The sequence below is a fragment of the Delphinapterus leucas genome, chromosome 19 (assembly GCF_059928025.1).
Source record: "Delphinapterus leucas isolate spDelLeu-1000000601 "Yukka" chromosome 19, BTC_Dleu_Yukka2, whole genome shotgun sequence".
NCBI classification, from domain to species: domain Eukaryota; kingdom Metazoa; phylum Chordata; class Mammalia; order Artiodactyla; family Monodontidae; genus Delphinapterus; species Delphinapterus leucas.
The window spans coordinates 29,307,725-29,322,011 of NC_143147.1; the positions used below are offsets into that span (position 1 = coordinate 29,307,725).

Genomic DNA, 14,287 nt, shown 5'->3' on the forward strand with positions numbered 1-14,287 from the left:
CGCCCCCACCGGCGCCCCGCCCCGGGGCCGCCACCTGTGTGCCGGTGGGTGTGTCCCTCCACAGCTCCCTCCGGCAAAAGCCCCGCCCCCGCCGTGTCGCCGCCGCGGCCGGGTGCGGGAGCGGGATCGAGGGCAGGGGCCGCTTCCCCGGGCCTGCCGGCCGCCAGGGGCGGGCTCCTGAGCTCGGCGGGTGGTGTGCGGGCAAGGGTGGCCTCGCCGGGGCTGAGGGGCCGTGGCGACACGATGGTGGCTCCCAGTGGCTTCGGGCCAGCTGCTGTCGGGCAGGAGGGCCGGCCCGGGCTGCGGCCGGGCGGCGCCTAGCGCCGCGTGGGCGGTCAGGGGCGATGCCCAAGGGACCGCGGGCCCCGGGCCCTGAAGCCTACGGGGCCACGTCCCTGTGAGCGACGGGCCGGATCTTGGGCGGGGCGCCAAGCGCCGAAGGGTTCGCTGGGTCACGCCCGCCCTCGGCTGGGAGGGGGTGGCCAAATCCTCCGCCTCCGCCACCGCCCGGTACCCGAGACCTCCGTTCCCCCTGCCTGGGCGGGCGACGGGGTCCTGCCGGGGCGGGCTGACCGCCAGGCTGGCGGTGAGGCGCAAGCGCCAGCGAAAGTGGGCCTCAAGAGGCAGCCCGCCGTCCCCGTCCCGTCTACGGCCATACCACCCTGAACGCGCCCGATCTCGTCTGATCTCGGAAGCTAAGCAGGGTCGGGCCTGGTTAGTACTTGGATGGGAGACCGCCTGGGAATACGGGGTGCTGTAGGCTTTTTGCCTCCCGCTCCGCCTTCTCCTTTAACTCGCCCGCGGGCGGTGGCCGCCGGCTCCGCCCGCGCCGGGGCCCCGCTGCAGGCCCCGCCTCCTCAGGCCCCTCCTACCACGGCGCGCGCGCCGGAGGGGGCGCTCCCCGCCGGCCTGGCCCGCCAGGGGGCCAGAAGGCGGCCCTGGAAGGCAGCCGCACCCCAGACGCCCCCGGGGTGCCTGGCCCGGACCCAGGCTCCGCCGCGGGCCCGGGTGCCGTGCCTTCGGCCAGCGAGCCCGTCGACCTGCACCTGGCCGCCCCCTCCGGCGCCCCGCCCCGGGGCCGCCACCTGTGTGCCGGTGGGTGTGTCCCTCCACAGCTCCCTCCGGCAAAAGCCCCGCCCCCGCCGTGTCGCCGCCGCGGCCGGGTGCGGGAGCGGGATCGAGGGCAGGGGCCGCTTCCCCGGGCCTGCCGGCCGCCAGGGGCGGGCTCCTGAGCTCGGCGGGTGGTGTGCGGGCAAGGGTGGCCTCGCCGGGGCTGTGGGGCCGTGGCGACACGATGGTGGCTCCCAGTGGCTTCGGGCCAGCTGCTGTCGGGCAGGAGGGCCGGCCCGGGATGCGGCCGGGCGGCGCCTAGCGCCGCGTGGTCGGGCAGGGGCGATGCCCAAGGGACCGCGGGCCCCGGGCCCTGAAGCCTCCGGGGCCACGTCCCTGTGAGCGACGGGCCGGATCTTGGGCGGGGCGCCAAGCGCCGAAGGGTTCGCTGGGTCACGCCCGCCCTCGGCTGGGAGGGGGTGGCCAAACCCTCCGCCTCCGCCACCGCCCGGTACCCGAGACCTCCGTTCCCCCTGCCTGGGCGGGCGACGGGGTCCTGCCGGGGCGGGCTGACCGCCAGGCTGGCGGTGAGGCGCAAGCGCCAGCGAAAGTGGGCCTCAAGAGGCAGCCCGCCGTCCCCGTCCCGTCTACGGCCATACCACCCTGAACGCGCCCGATCTCGTCTGATCTCGGAAGCTAAGCAGGGTCGGGCCTGGTTAGTACTTGGATGGGAGACCGCCTGTGAATACCGGGTGCTGTAGGCTTTTTGCCTCCCGCTCCGCCTTCTCCTTGAACTCGCCCGCGGGCGCTGGCCGCCGGCTCCGCCCGCGCCGGGGCTCCGCTGCAGGCCCCGCCTCCTCAGGGCCCTCGCACCACGGCGCGCGCGCCAGAGGGGGCGCTCCCCGCCGGCCCGGCCCGCCAGGCGGCCAGAAGGCGGCCCTGGAAGGCAGCCGCACCCCAGACGCCCCCGGGGTGCCTGGCCCGGACCCAGGCTCCGCCGCGGGCCCGGTTGCCGTCCCTTCGGCCAGCGAGCCCCTCGACCTGCACCTGGCCGCCCCCACCGGCGCCCCGCCCCGGGGCCGCCACCTGTGTGCCGGTGGGTGTGTCCCTCCACAGCTCCCTCCGGCAAAAGCCCCGCCCCCCGCCGTGTCGCCGCCGCGGCCGGGTGCGGGAGCGGGATCGAGGGCAGGGGCCGCTTCCCCGGGCCTGCCGGCCGCCAGGGGCGGGTTCCTGAGCTCGGCGGGTGGTGTGCGGGCAAGGGTGGCCTCGCCGGGGCTGAGGGGCCGTGGCGACACGATGGTGGCTCCCAGTGGCTTCGGGCCAGCTGCTGTCGGGCAGGAGGGCCGGCCCGGGCTGCGGCCGGGCGGCGCCTAGCGCCGCGTGGGCGGGCAGGGGCGATGCCCAAGGGACCGCGGGCCCCGGGCCCTGAAGCCTCCGGGGCCACGTCCCTGTGAGCGACGGGCGGGATCTTGGCGGGGCGCCAAGCGCCGAAGTGTTCGCTGGGTCACGCCCGCCCTCGGCTGGGAGGGGGTGGCCAAACCCTCCGCCTCCGCCACCGCCCGGTACCCGAGACCTCCGTTCCCCCTGCCTGGGCGGGCGACGGGGTCCTGCCGGGGCGGGCTGACCGCCAGGCTGGCGGTGAGGCGCAAGCGCCAGCGAAAGTGGGCCTCAAGAGGCAGCCCGCCGTCCCCGCCCCCGTGTACGGCCATACCACCCTGAACGCGCCCGATCTCGTCTGATCTCAGAAGCTAAGCAGGGTCGGGCCTGGTTAGTACTTGGATGGGAGACCGCCTGGGAATACCGGGTGCTGTAGGCTTTTTGCCTCCCGCTCCGCCTTCTCCTTTAACTCGCCCGCGGGCGGTGGCCGCCGGCTCCGCCCGCGCCGGGGCCCCGCTGCAAGCCCCGCCTCCTCAGGCCCCTCCCACCACGGCGCGCGCGCCGGAGGGGGCGCTCCCCGCCGTCCCGGCCCGCCAGGCGGCCAGAAGGCGGCCCTGGAAGGCAGCCGCACCCCAGACGCCCCCGGGGTGCCTGGCCCGGACCCAGGCTCCGCCGCGGGCCCGGTTGCCGTGCCTTCGGCCAGCGAGCCCCTCGACCTGCACCTGGCCGCCCCCACCGGCGCCCCGCCCCGGGGCCGCCACCTGTGTGCCGGTGGGTGTGTCCCTCCACAGCTCCCTCCGGCAAAAGCCCCGCCCCCCGCCGTGTCGCCGCCGCGGCCGGGTGCGGGAGCGGGATCGAGGGCCGGGGCCGCTTCCCCGGGCCTGCCGGCCGCCAGGGGCGGGCTACTGAGCCCGGCGGGTGGTGTGCGGGCAAGGGTGGCCTCGCCGGGGCTGAGGGGCCGTGGCGACACGATGGTTGCTCCCAGTGGCTTCGGGCAAGCTGCTGTCGGGCAGGAGGGCCGGCCCGGGCTGCGGCTGGGCGGCTCCTAGCGCCGCGTGGGCGGGCAGGGGCGATGCCCAAGTGACCGCGTGCCCCGGGCCCTGAAGCCTCCGGGGCCATGTCCCTGTGAGCGACGGGCGGGATCTTGGGCGGGGCGCCAAGCGCCGAAGGGTTCGCTGGGTCACGCCCGCCCTCAGCTGGGAGGGGGTGGCCAAACCCTCCGCCTCCGCCACCGCCCGGTACCCGAGACCTCCGTTCCCCCTGCCTGGGCGGGCGACGGGGTCCTGCCGGGGCGGGCTGACCGCCAGGCTGGCGGTGAGGCGCAAGCGCCAGCGAAAGTGGGCCTCAAGAGGCAGCCCGCCGTCCCCGCCCCCGTCTACGGCCATACCACCCTGAACGCGCCCGATCTCGTCTGATCTCGGAAGCTTAAGCAGGGTCGGGCCTGGTTAGTACTTGGATGGGAGACCGCCTGGGAATACCGGGTGCTGTAGGCTTTTTGCCTCCCGCTCCGCCTTCTCCTTTACTCGCCCGCGAGTGGTGGCCGCCGGCTCCGCCCGCGCCGGGGCCCCGCTGCAGGCCCCTCCTCCTCAGGCCCCTCCCACCACGGCGCGAGCGCCGGAGGAGGCGCTACCCGCCGGCCCGGCCCGCCAGGCGGCCAGAAGGCGGCCCTGGAAGGCAGCCGCACCCCAGACGCCCCCAGGGTGCCTGGCCCGGACCCAGGCTCCGCCGCGGGCCCGGTTGCCGTCCCTTCGGCCAGCGAGCCCCTCGACCTGCACCTGGCCGCCCCCACCGGCGCCCCGCCCCGGGGCCGCCACCTGTGTGCCGGTGGGTGTGTCCCTCCACAGCTCCCTCCGGCAAAAGCCCCGCCCCCCGCCGTGTCGCCGCCACGGCCGGGTGCGGGAGCGGGATCGAGGGCAGGGGCCGCTTCCCCGGGCCTGCCGGCCGCCAGGGGCGGGCTCCTGAGCTCGGCGGGTGGTGTGCGGGCAAGGGTGGCCTCGCCGGGGCTGAGGGGCCGTGGCGACACGATGGTGGCTCCCAGTGGCTTCGGGCCAGCTGCTGTCGGGCAGGAGGGACGGCCCGGGCTGCGGCTGGGCGGCGCCTAGCGCCGCGTGGGCGGGCAGGGGCGATGCCCAAGGGACCGCGGGCCCCGGGCCCTGAAGCCTCCGGGGCCACGTCCCTGTGAGCGACGGGCCGGATCTTGGGCGGGGCGCCAAGCGCCGAAGGGTTCGCTGGGTCACGCCCGCCCTCGGCTGGGAGGGGGTGGCCAAACCCTCCGCCTCCGCCACCGCCCAGTACCCGAGACCTCCGTTCCCCCTGCCTGGGCGGGCGACGGGGTCCAGCCGGGGCGGGCTGACCGCCAGGCTGGCGGTGAGGCGCAAGCGCCAGCGAAAGTGGGCCTCAAGAAGCAGCCCGCCGTCCCCGCCCCCGTCTACGGCCATACCACCCTGAACGCGCCCGATCTCGTCTGATCTCGGAAGCTTAAGCAGGGTCGGGCCTGGTTAGTACTTGGATGGGAGAACGCCTGGGAATACCGGGTGCTGTAGGCTTTTTGCCTCCCGCTCCGCCTTCTCCTTTACTCTCCCGCGGGCGGTGGCCGCCGGCTCCGCCCGCGCCGGGGCCCCGCTGCAGGCCCCTCCTCCTCAGGCCCCTCCCACCACGGCGCGAGCGCCGGAGGGGGCGCTCCCCGCCGGCCCGGGCGGCCAGGCGGCCAGAAGGCGGCCCTGGAAGGCAGCCGCACCCCAGACGCCCCCGGGGTGCCTGGCCCGGACCCAGGCTCCGCCGCGGGCCCGGTTGCAGTCCCTTCGGCCAGCGAGCCCCTCGACCTGCACCTGGCCGCCCCCACCGGCGCCCCGCCCCGGGGCCGCCACCTGTGTGCCGGTGGGTGTGTCCCTCCACAGCTCCCTCCGGCAAAAGCCCCGCCCCCTGCCGTGTCGCCGCCGCGGCCGGGTGCGGGAGCGGGATCGAGGGCAGGGGCCGCTTCCCCGGGCCTGCCGGCCGCCAGGGGCGGGCTCCTGAGCTCGGCGGGTGGTGTGCGGGCAAGGGTGGCCTCGTCGGGGCTGAGGGGCCGTGGCGACACGATGGTGGCTCCCAGTGGCTTCGGGCCAGCTGCTGTCGGGCAGGAGGGCCGGCCCGGGCTGCGGCTGGGCGGCGCCTAGCGCCGCATGGGCGGGCAGGGGCGATGCCCAAGGGACCGCGGGCCCCGGGCCCTGAAGCCTCCGGGGCCACGTCCCTGTGAGCGACGGGCCGGATCTTGGGCGGGGCGCCAAGCGCCGAAGGGTTCGCTGGGTCACGCCCGCCCTCGGCTGGGAGGGGGTGGCCAAACCCTCCGCCTCCGCCACCGCCCGGTACCCGAGACCTCCGTTCCCCCTGCCTGGGCGGGCGACGGGGTCCTGCCGGGGCGGGCTGACCGCCAGGCTGGCGGTGAGGCGCAAGCGCCAGGGAAAGTGGGCCTCAAGAGGCAGCCCGCCGTCCCCGTCCCGTCTACGGCCATACCACCCTGAACGCGCCCGATCTCGTCTGATCTCGGAAGCTAAGCAGGGTCGGGCCTGGTTAGTACTTGGATGGGAGACCGCCTGGGAATACCGGGTGCTGTAGGGTTTTTGCCTCCCGCTCCGCCTTCTCCTTTAACTCGCCCGCGGGCGGTGGCCGCCGGCTCCGCCCGCGCCGGGGCCCCGCTGCAGGCCCCGCCTCCTCAGGCCCCTCCAACCACGGCGCGCGCGCCGGAGGGGGCGCTCCCCGCCGGCCCGGCCCGCCAGGCGGCCAGAAGGCGGCCCTGGAAGGCAGCCGCACCCCAGACGCCCCCGGGGTGCCTGGCCCGGACCCAGGCTCCGCCGCGGGCCCGGTTGCCGTCCCTTCGGCCAGCGAGCCCCTCGACCTGCACCTGGCCGCCCCCACCGGCGCCCCGCCCCGGGGCCGCCACCTGTGTGCCGGTGGGTGTGTCCCTCCACAGCTCCCTCCGGCAAAAGCCCCGCCCCCGCCGTGTCGCCGCCGCTGCCGGGTGCGGGAGCGGGATCGAGGGCAGGGGCCGGTTCCCCGGGCCTGCCGGCCGCCAGGGGCGGGCTCCTGAGCTCGGCGGGTGGTGTGCGGGCAAGGGTGGCCTCGCCGGGGCTGAGGGGCCGTTGCGATACGATGGTGGCTCCCAGTGGCTTCGGGCCAGCTGCTGTCGGGCAGGAGGGCCGGCCCGGGCTGCGGCTGGGCGGCGCCTAGCGCCGCGTGGGCGGGCAGGGGCGATGCCCAAGGGACCGCGGGCCCCGGGCACTGAAGCCTCCGGGGCCACGTCCCTGTGAGCGACGGGCGGGATCTTGGCGGGGCGCCAAGCGCCGAAGGGTTCGCTGGGTCACGCCGCCCTCGGCTGGGAGGGGGTGGCCAAACCCTCCGCCTCCGCCACCGCCCGGTACCCGAGACCTCCGTTCCCCCTGCCTGGGCGGGCGACGGGGTCCTGCCGGGGCGGGCTGACCGCCAGGCTGGCGGTGAGGCGCAAGCGCCAGCGAAAGTGGGCCTCAAGAGACAGCCCGCCGTCCCCGCCCCCGTCTACGGCCATACCACCCTGAACGCGCCCGATCTCGTCTGATCTCGGAAGCTAAGCAGGGTCGGGCCTGGTTAGTACTTGGATGGGAGACCGCCTGGGAATACCGGGTGCTGTAGGCTTTTTGCCTCCCGCTCCGCCTTCTCCTTTAACTCGCCCGCGGGCGGTGGCCGCCGGCTCCGCCCGCGCCGGGGCCCCGCTGCAGGCCCCGCCTCCTCAGGCCCCTCCCACCACGGCGCGCGCGCCGGAGGGGGCGCTCCCCGCCGGCCCGGCCCGCCAGGCGGCCAGAAGGCGGCCCTGGAAGGCAGCCGCACCCCAGACGCCCCCGGGGTGCCTGGCCCGGACCCAGGCTCCGGGGCGGGCCCGGTTGCCGTCCCTTCGGCCAGCGAGCCCCTCGACCTGCACCTGGCCGCCCCCACCGGCGCCCCGCCCCGGGGCCGCCACCTGTGTGCCGGTGGGTGTGTCCCTCCACAGCTCCCTCCGGCAAAAGCCCCGCCCCCCGCCGTGTCGCCGCCGCGGCCGGGTGCGGGAGCGGGATCCAGGGCAGGGGCCGCTTCCCAGGGGCCTGCCGGCCGCCAGGGGCGGGCTCCTGAGCTCGGCGGGTGGTGTGCGGGCAAGGGTGGCCTCGCCGGGGCTGAGGGGCCGTGGCGACACGATGGTGGCTCCCAGTGGCTTCGGGCCAGCTGCTGTCGGGCAGGAGGGCCGGCCCGGGCTGCGGATGGGCGGCGCCTAGCGCCGCGTGGGCGGGCAGGGGCGATGCCCAAGGGACCGCGGGCCCCGGGCCCTGAAGCCTCCGGGGCCACGTCCCTGTGAGCGACGGGCCGGATCTTGGGCGGGGCGCCAAGCGCCGAAGGGTTCGCTGGGTCACGCCCGCCCTCGGCTGGGAGGGGGTGGCCAAACCCTCCGCCTCCGCCACCGCCCGGTACCCGAGACCTCCGTTCCCCCTGCCTGGGCGGGCGACGGGGTCCTGCCGGGGCGGGCTGACCGCCAGGCTGGCGGTGAGGCGCAAGCGCCAGGGAAAGTGGGCCTCAAGAGGCAGCCCGCCGTCCCCGCCCCTGTCTACGGCCATACTACCCTGAACGCGCCCGATCTCGTCTGATCTCGGAAGCTAAGCAGGGTCGGGCCTGGTTAGTACTTGGATGGGAGACCGCCTGGGAATACCGGGTGCTGTAGGCATTTTGCCTCCCGCTCCGCCTTCTCCTTTAACTCGCCCGCGGGCGGTGGCCGCCGGCTCCGCCCGCGCCGGGGCCCCGCTGCAGGCCCCGCCTCCTCAGGCCCCTCCCACCACGGCGCGCGCGCCGGAGGGGGCGCTCCCCGCCGGCCCGGCCCGCCAGGCGGCCAGAAGGCGGCCCTGGAAGGCAGCCGCACCCCAGACGCCCCCGGGGTGCCTGGCCCGGACCCAGGCTCCGCCGCGGGCCCGGTTGCCGTCCCTTCGGCCAGCGAGCCCGTCGACCTGCACCTGGCCGCCCCCACCGGCGCCCCGCCACGGGGCCGCCACCTGTGTGCCGGTGGGTGTGTCCCTCCACAGCTCCCTCCGGCAAAAGCCCCGCCCCCCGCCGTGTCGCCGCCGCGGCCGGGTGCGGGAGCGGGATCCAGGGCAGGGGCCGCTTCCCAGGGGCCTGCCGGCCGCCAGGGGCGGGCTCCTGAGCTCGGCGGGTGGTGTGCGGGCAAGGGTGGCCTCGCCGGGGCTGAGGGGCCGTGGCGACACGATGGTGGCTCCCAGTGGCTTCGGGCCAGCTGCTGTCGGGCAGGAGGGCCGGCCCGGGCTGCGGATGGGCGGCGCCTAGCGCCGCGTGGGCGGGCAGGGGCGATGCCCAAGGGACCGCGGGCCCCGGGCCCTGAAGCCTCCGGGGCCACGTCCCTGTGAGCGACGGGCCGGATCTTGGGCGGGGCGCCAAGCGCCGAAGGGTTCGCTGGGTCACGCCCGCCCTCGGCTGGGAGGGGGTGGCCAAACCCTCCGCCTCCGCCACCGCCCGGTACCCGAGACCTCCGTTCCCCCTGCCTGGGCGGGCGACGGGGTCCTGCCGGGGCGGGCTGACCGCCAGGCTGGCGGTGAGGCGCAAGCGCCAGGGAAAGTGGGCCTCAAGAGGCAGCCCGCCGTCCCCGCCCCTGTCTACGGCCATACTACCCTGAACGCGCCCGATCTCGTCTGATCTCGGAAGCTAAGCAGGGTCGGGCCTGGTTAGTACTTGGATGGGAGACCGCCTGGGAATACCGGGTGCTGTAGGCATTTTGCCTCCCGCTCCGCCTTCTCCTTTAACTCGCCCGCGGGCGGTGGCCGCCGGCTCCGCCCGCGCCGGGGCCCCGCTGCAGGCCCCGCCTCCTCAGGCCCCTCCCACCACGGCGCGCGCGCCGGAGGGGGCGCTCCCCGCCGGCCCGGCCCGCCAGGCGGCCAGAAGGCGGCCCTGGAAGGCAGCCGCACCCCAGACGCCCCCGGGGTGCCTGGCCCGGACCCAGGCTCCGCCGCGGGCCCGGTTGCCGTCCCTTCGGCCAGCGAGCCCGTCGACCTGCACCTGGCCGCCCCCACCGGCGCCCCGCCACGGGGCCGCCACCTGTTTGCCGGTGGGTGTGTCCCTCCACAGCTCCCTCCGGCAAAAGCCCCGCCCCCCGCCGTGTCGCCGCCGCTGCCGGGTGCGGGAGCGGGATCGAGGGCAGGGGCCGCTTCCCCGGGCCTGCCGGCCGCCAGGGGCGGGCTCCTGATCTCGGCGGGTGGTGTGCGGGCAAGGGTGGCCTCGCCGGGGCTGAGGGGCCGTGGCGACACGATGGTGGCTCCCAGTGGCTTCGGGCCAGCTGCTGTCGGGCAGGAGGGCCGGCCCGGGTTGCGGCTGGGCGGCGCCTAGCGCAGCGTGGGCGGGCCGGGGCGATGCCCAAGGGACCGCGGGCCCCGGGCCCTGAAGCCTCCGGGGCCACGTCCATGTGAGCGACGGGGCGGATCTTGGGCGGGGCGCCAAGCGCGGAAGGGTTCGCTGGGTCACGCCCGCCCTCGGCTGGGAGGGGGTGGCCAAACCCTCCGCCTCCGCCACCGCCCGGTACCCGAGACCTCCGTTCCCCCTGCCTGGGCGGGCGACGGGGTCCTGCCGGGGCGGGCTGACCGCCAGGCTGGCGGTGAGGCGCAAGCGCCAGCGAAAGTGGGCCTCAAGAGGCAGCCCGCCGTCCCCGCCCCCGTCTACGGCCATACCACCCTGAACGCGCCCGATCTCGTCTGATCTCGGAAGCTAAGCAGGGTCGGGCCTGGTTAGTACTTGGATGGGAGACCGCCTGGGAATACCGGGTGCTGTAGGCTTTTTGCCTCCCGCTCCGCCTTCTCCTTTAACTCGCCCGCGGGCGGTGGCCGCCGGCTCCGCCCGCGCCGGGGCCCCGCTGCAGGCCCCGCCTCCTCAGGCCCCTCCCACCACGGCGCGCGCGCCGGAGGGGGCGCTCCCCGCCGGCCCAGCCAGAAGGCGGCCCTGGAAGGCAGCCGCACCCCAGACGCCCCCGGGGTGCCTGGCCCGGACCCAGGCTCCGCCGCGGGCCCGGTTGCCGTCCCTTCGGCCAGCGAGCCCCTCGACCTGCACCTGGCCGCCCCCACCGGCGCCCCGCCCCGGGGCCGCCACCTGTGTGCCGGTGGGTGTGTCCCTCCACAGCTCCCTCCGGCAAAAGCCCCGCCCCCCGCCGTGTCGCCGCCGCGGCCGGGTGCGGGAGCGGGATCGAGGGCAGGGGCCGCTTCCCCGGGCCTGCCGGCCGCCAGGGGCGGGCTCCTGAGCTCGGCGGGTGGTGTGCGGGCAAGGGTGGCCTCGCCGGGGCTGAGGGGCCGTGGCGACACGATGGTGGCTCCCAGTGGCTTCGGGCCAGCTGCTGTCGGGCAGGAGGGCCGGCCCGGGCTGCGGCTGGGCGGTGCCTAGTGCCGCGTGGGCGGGCAGTGGCGATGCCCAAGGGACCGCGGGCCCCGGGCACTGAAGCCTCCGGGGCCACGTCCCTGTGAGCGACGGGCGGGATCTTGGCGGGGCGCCAAGCGCCGAAGGGTTCGCTGGGTCACGCCCGCCCTCGGCTGGGAGGGGGTGGCCAAACCCTCCGCCTCCGCCACCGCCCGGTACCCGAGACCTCCGTTCCCCCTGCCTGGGCGGGCGACGGGGTCCTGCCGGGGCGGGCTGACCGCCAGGCTGGCGGTGAGGCGCAAGCGCCAGCGAAAGTGGGCCTCAAGAGGCAGCCCGCCGTCCCCGCCCCCGTCTACGGCCATACTACCCTGAACGCGCCCGATCTCGTCTGATCTCGGAAGCTAAGCAGGGTCGGGCCTGGTTAGTACTTGGATGGGAGACCGCCTGGAAATACCGGGTGCTGTAGGCTTTTTGCCTCCCGCTCCGCCTTCTCCTTTAACTCGCCCGCGGGCGGTGGCCGCCGGCTCCGCCCGCGCCGGGGCCCCGCTGCAGGCCCCGCCTCCTCAGGCCCCTCCCACCACGGCGCGCGCGCCGGAGGGGGCGCTCCCCGCCGGCCCGGCCCGCCAGGCGGCCAGAAGGCGGCCCTGGAAGGCAGCCGCACCCCAGACGCCCCCGGGGTGCCTGGCCCGGACCCAGGCTCCGCCGCGGGCCCGATTGCCGTGCCTTCCGCCAGCGAGCCCCTCGACCTGCACCTGGCCGCCCCCACCGGCGCCCCGCCCCGGTGCCGCCACCTGTGTGCCGGTGGGTGTGTCCCTCCACAGCTCCCCCCGGCAAAAGCCTCGCCCCCCGCCGTGTCGCCGCCGCGGCCGGGTGCGGGAGCGGGATCGAGGGCAGGGGCCGCTTCCCCGGGCCTGCCGGCCGCCAGGGGCGGGCTCCTGAGCCCGGCAGGTGGTGTGCGGGCAAGGGTGGCCTCGCCGGGGCTGAGGGGCCGTGGCGACACGATGGTGGCTCCCAGTGGCTTCGGGCCAGCTGCTGTCGGGCAGGAGGGCCGGCCCGGGTTGCGGCTGGGCGGCGCCTAGCGCCGCGTGGGCGGGCAGGGGCGATGCCCAAGGGACCGCGGGCCCCGGGCACTGAAGCCTCCGGGGCCACGTCCCTGTGAGCGACGGGCGGGATCTTGGCGGGGCGCCAAGCGCCGAAGGGTTCGCTGGGTCACGCCCGCCCTCGGCTGGGAGGGGGTGGGCAAACCCTCCGCCTCCGCCACCGCCCGGTACCCGAGACCTCCGTTCCCCCTGCCTGGGCGGGCGACGGGTTCCTGCCGGGGCGGGCTGACCGCCAGGCTGGCGGTGAGGCGCAAGCGCCAGCGAAAGTGGGCCTCAAGAGGCAGCCCGCCGTCCCCGCCCCCGTCTACGGCCATACTACCCTGAACGCGCCCGAGCTCGTCTGATCTCGGAAGCTAAGCAGGGTCGGGCCTGGTTAGTACTTGGATGGGAGACCGCCTGGGAATACCGGGTGCTGTAGGCTTTTTGCCTCCCGCTCCGCTTTCTCCTTTAAATCGCCCGCGGGCGGTGGCCGCCGGCTCCGCCCGCGCCGGGGCCCCGCTGCAGGCCCCGCCTCCTCAGGCCCCTCCCACCACGGCGCGCGCGCCGGAGGGGGCGCTCCCCGCCGGCCCGGCCCGCCAGGCGGCCAGAAGGCGGCCCTGGAAGGCAGCCGCACCCCAGACGCCCCCGGGGTGCCTGGCCCGGACCCAGGCTCCACCGCGGGCCCGGTTGCCGTCCCTTCGGCCAGCGAGCCCCTCGACCTGCACCTGGCCGCCCCCACCGGCGCCCCGCCCCGGGGCCGCCACCTGTGTGCCGGTGGGTGTGTCCCTCCACAGCTCCCTCCGGCAAAAGCCCCGCCCCCCGCCGTGTCGCCGCCGCGGCCGGGTGCGGGAGCGGGATCGAGGGCAGGGGCCGCTTCCCCGGGCCTGCCGGCCGCCAGGGGCGGGCTCCTGAGCTCGGCGGGTGGTGTGCGGGCAAGGGTGGCCTCGCCGGGGCTGAGGGGCCGTGGCGACACGATGGTGGCTCCCAGTGGCTTCGTGCCAGCTGCTGTCGGGCAGGAGGGCCGGCCCGGGCTGCGGCTGGGCGGCGCCTAGCGCCGCGTGGGCGGGCAGGGGCGATGCCCAAGGGACCGCGGGCCCCGGGCCCTGAAGCCTCCGGGGCCACGTCCCTGTGAGCGACGGGCCGGATCTTGGGCGGGGCGCCTAGCGCCGAAGGGTTCGCTGGGTCACGCCCGCCCTCGGCTGGGAGGGGGTGGCCAAACCCTCCGCCTCCGCCACCGCCCGGTACCCGAGACCTCCGTTCCCCCTGCCTGGGCGGGCGACGGGGTCCTGCCGGGGCGGGCTGACCGCCAGGCTGGCGGTGAGGCGCAAGCGCCAGCGAAAGTGGGCCTCAAGAGGCAGCCCGCCGTCCCCGCCCCCGTCTACGGCCATACCACCCTGAACGCGCCCGATCTCGTCTGATCTCGGAAGCTAAGCAGGGTCGGGCCTGGTTAGTACTTGGATGGGAGACCGCCTGGGAATACCGGGTGCTGTAGGGTTTTTGCCTCCCGCTCCGCCTTCTCCTTTAACTCGCCCGCGGGCGGTGGCCGCCGGCTCCGCCCGCGGCCGGGTCCCGCTGCAGGCCCCGCCTCCTCAGGCCCCTCCCACCACGGCGCGCGCGCCGGAGGGGGCGCTCCCCACCAGCCCGGCCCGCCAGGCGGCCAGAAGGCGGCCCTGGAAGGCAGCCGCACCCCAGACGCCCCCGGGGTGCCTGGCCCGGACCCAGGCTCCGCCGCGGGCCCGATTGCCGTGCCTTCCGCCAGCGAGCCCCTCGACCTGCACCTGGCCGCCACCACCGGCGACCCGCCCCGGGGCCGCCACCTGTGTGCCGGTGGGTGTGTCCCTCCACAGCTCCCTCCGGCAAAAGCCCCGCCCCCCGCTGTGTCGCCGCCGCGGCCGGGTGCGGGAGCGGGATCGAGGGCAGGGGCCGCTTCCCCTGGCCTGCCGTCCGCCAGGGGCGGGCTACTGAGCCCGGCGGGTGGTGTGCGGGCAAGGGTAGCCTCGCCGGGGCTGAGGGGCCGTGGCGACACGATGGTGGCTCCCAGTGGCTTCGGGCCAGCTGCTGTCGGGCAGGAGGGCCGGCCCGGGCTGCGGCCGGGCGGCGCCTAGTGCCGCGTGGGCGGACAGGGGCGATGCCCAAGGGACCGCGGGCCCCGGGCCCTGAAGCCTCCGGGGCCACGTCCCTGTGAGCGACGGGCCGGATCTTGGGCGGGGCGCCAAGCGCCGAAGGGTTCGCTGGGTCACGCCCGCCCTCGGCTGGGAGGGGGTGGCCAAACCCTCCGCCTCCGCCACCGCCCGGTACCCGAGACCTCCGTTCCCCCTGCCTGGGCGGGCGACGGGGTCCTGCCGGGGCGGGCTGACCGCCAGGCTGGCGGTGAGGCGCAAGCGCCAGCGAAAGTGGGCCTC

At 76.9% G+C, this 14,287-nt stretch overlaps 13 non-coding genes across 13 annotated transcripts; all 13 read left to right on the forward strand.

Moving 5' to 3' along the window:
• The first annotated feature begins 644 nt into the window (after positions 1–644).
• On the forward strand, positions 645–763 carry LOC149745949 (5S ribosomal RNA). Its single transcript, XR_016390121.1, has one exon. It is a non-coding gene; the product is annotated as a 5S ribosomal RNA (ribosomal RNA).
• Positions 764–1,695: 932 nt separating this feature from the next.
• LOC149745950 (5S ribosomal RNA) lies at positions 1,696–1,814 on the forward strand. The gene has a single exon (XR_016389714.1). It is a non-coding gene; the product is annotated as a 5S ribosomal RNA (ribosomal RNA).
• A 933-nt stretch (positions 1,815–2,747) lies between these two features.
• Positions 2,748–2,866, forward strand: LOC149745951 (5S ribosomal RNA). The gene has a single exon (XR_016390371.1). It is a non-coding gene; the product is annotated as a 5S ribosomal RNA (ribosomal RNA).
• A 934-nt stretch (positions 2,867–3,800) lies between these two features.
• Positions 3,801–3,920, forward strand: LOC149745952 (5S ribosomal RNA). Its single transcript, XR_016390338.1, has one exon. It is a non-coding gene; the product is annotated as a 5S ribosomal RNA (ribosomal RNA).
• A 933-nt stretch (positions 3,921–4,853) lies between these two features.
• On the forward strand, positions 4,854–4,973 carry LOC149745953 (5S ribosomal RNA). Its single transcript, XR_016390431.1, has one exon. It is a non-coding gene; the product is annotated as a 5S ribosomal RNA (ribosomal RNA).
• Positions 4,974–5,905: 932 nt separating this feature from the next.
• On the forward strand, positions 5,906–6,024 carry LOC149745954 (5S ribosomal RNA). The gene has a single exon (XR_016390053.1). It is a non-coding gene; the product is annotated as a 5S ribosomal RNA (ribosomal RNA).
• A 931-nt stretch (positions 6,025–6,955) lies between these two features.
• LOC149745955 (5S ribosomal RNA) lies at positions 6,956–7,074 on the forward strand. Its single transcript, XR_016389192.1, has one exon. It is a non-coding gene; the product is annotated as a 5S ribosomal RNA (ribosomal RNA).
• A 935-nt stretch (positions 7,075–8,009) lies between these two features.
• Positions 8,010–8,128, forward strand: LOC149745956 (5S ribosomal RNA). Its single transcript, XR_016389974.1, has one exon. It is a non-coding gene; the product is annotated as a 5S ribosomal RNA (ribosomal RNA).
• Positions 8,129–9,063: 935 nt separating this feature from the next.
• On the forward strand, positions 9,064–9,182 carry LOC149745957 (5S ribosomal RNA). The gene has a single exon (XR_016389975.1). It is a non-coding gene; the product is annotated as a 5S ribosomal RNA (ribosomal RNA).
• Positions 9,183–10,116: 934 nt separating this feature from the next.
• Positions 10,117–10,235, forward strand: LOC149745958 (5S ribosomal RNA). Its single transcript, XR_016389193.1, has one exon. It is a non-coding gene; the product is annotated as a 5S ribosomal RNA (ribosomal RNA).
• Positions 10,236–11,156: 921 nt separating this feature from the next.
• LOC149745959 (5S ribosomal RNA) lies at positions 11,157–11,275 on the forward strand. Its single transcript, XR_016390236.1, has one exon. It is a non-coding gene; the product is annotated as a 5S ribosomal RNA (ribosomal RNA).
• A 933-nt stretch (positions 11,276–12,208) lies between these two features.
• Positions 12,209–12,327, forward strand: LOC149745960 (5S ribosomal RNA). Its single transcript, XR_016390254.1, has one exon. It is a non-coding gene; the product is annotated as a 5S ribosomal RNA (ribosomal RNA).
• Positions 12,328–13,261: 934 nt separating this feature from the next.
• LOC149745961 (5S ribosomal RNA) lies at positions 13,262–13,380 on the forward strand. Its single transcript, XR_016390054.1, has one exon. It is a non-coding gene; the product is annotated as a 5S ribosomal RNA (ribosomal RNA).
• The last annotated feature ends 907 nt before the right edge of the window (positions 13,381–14,287 follow it).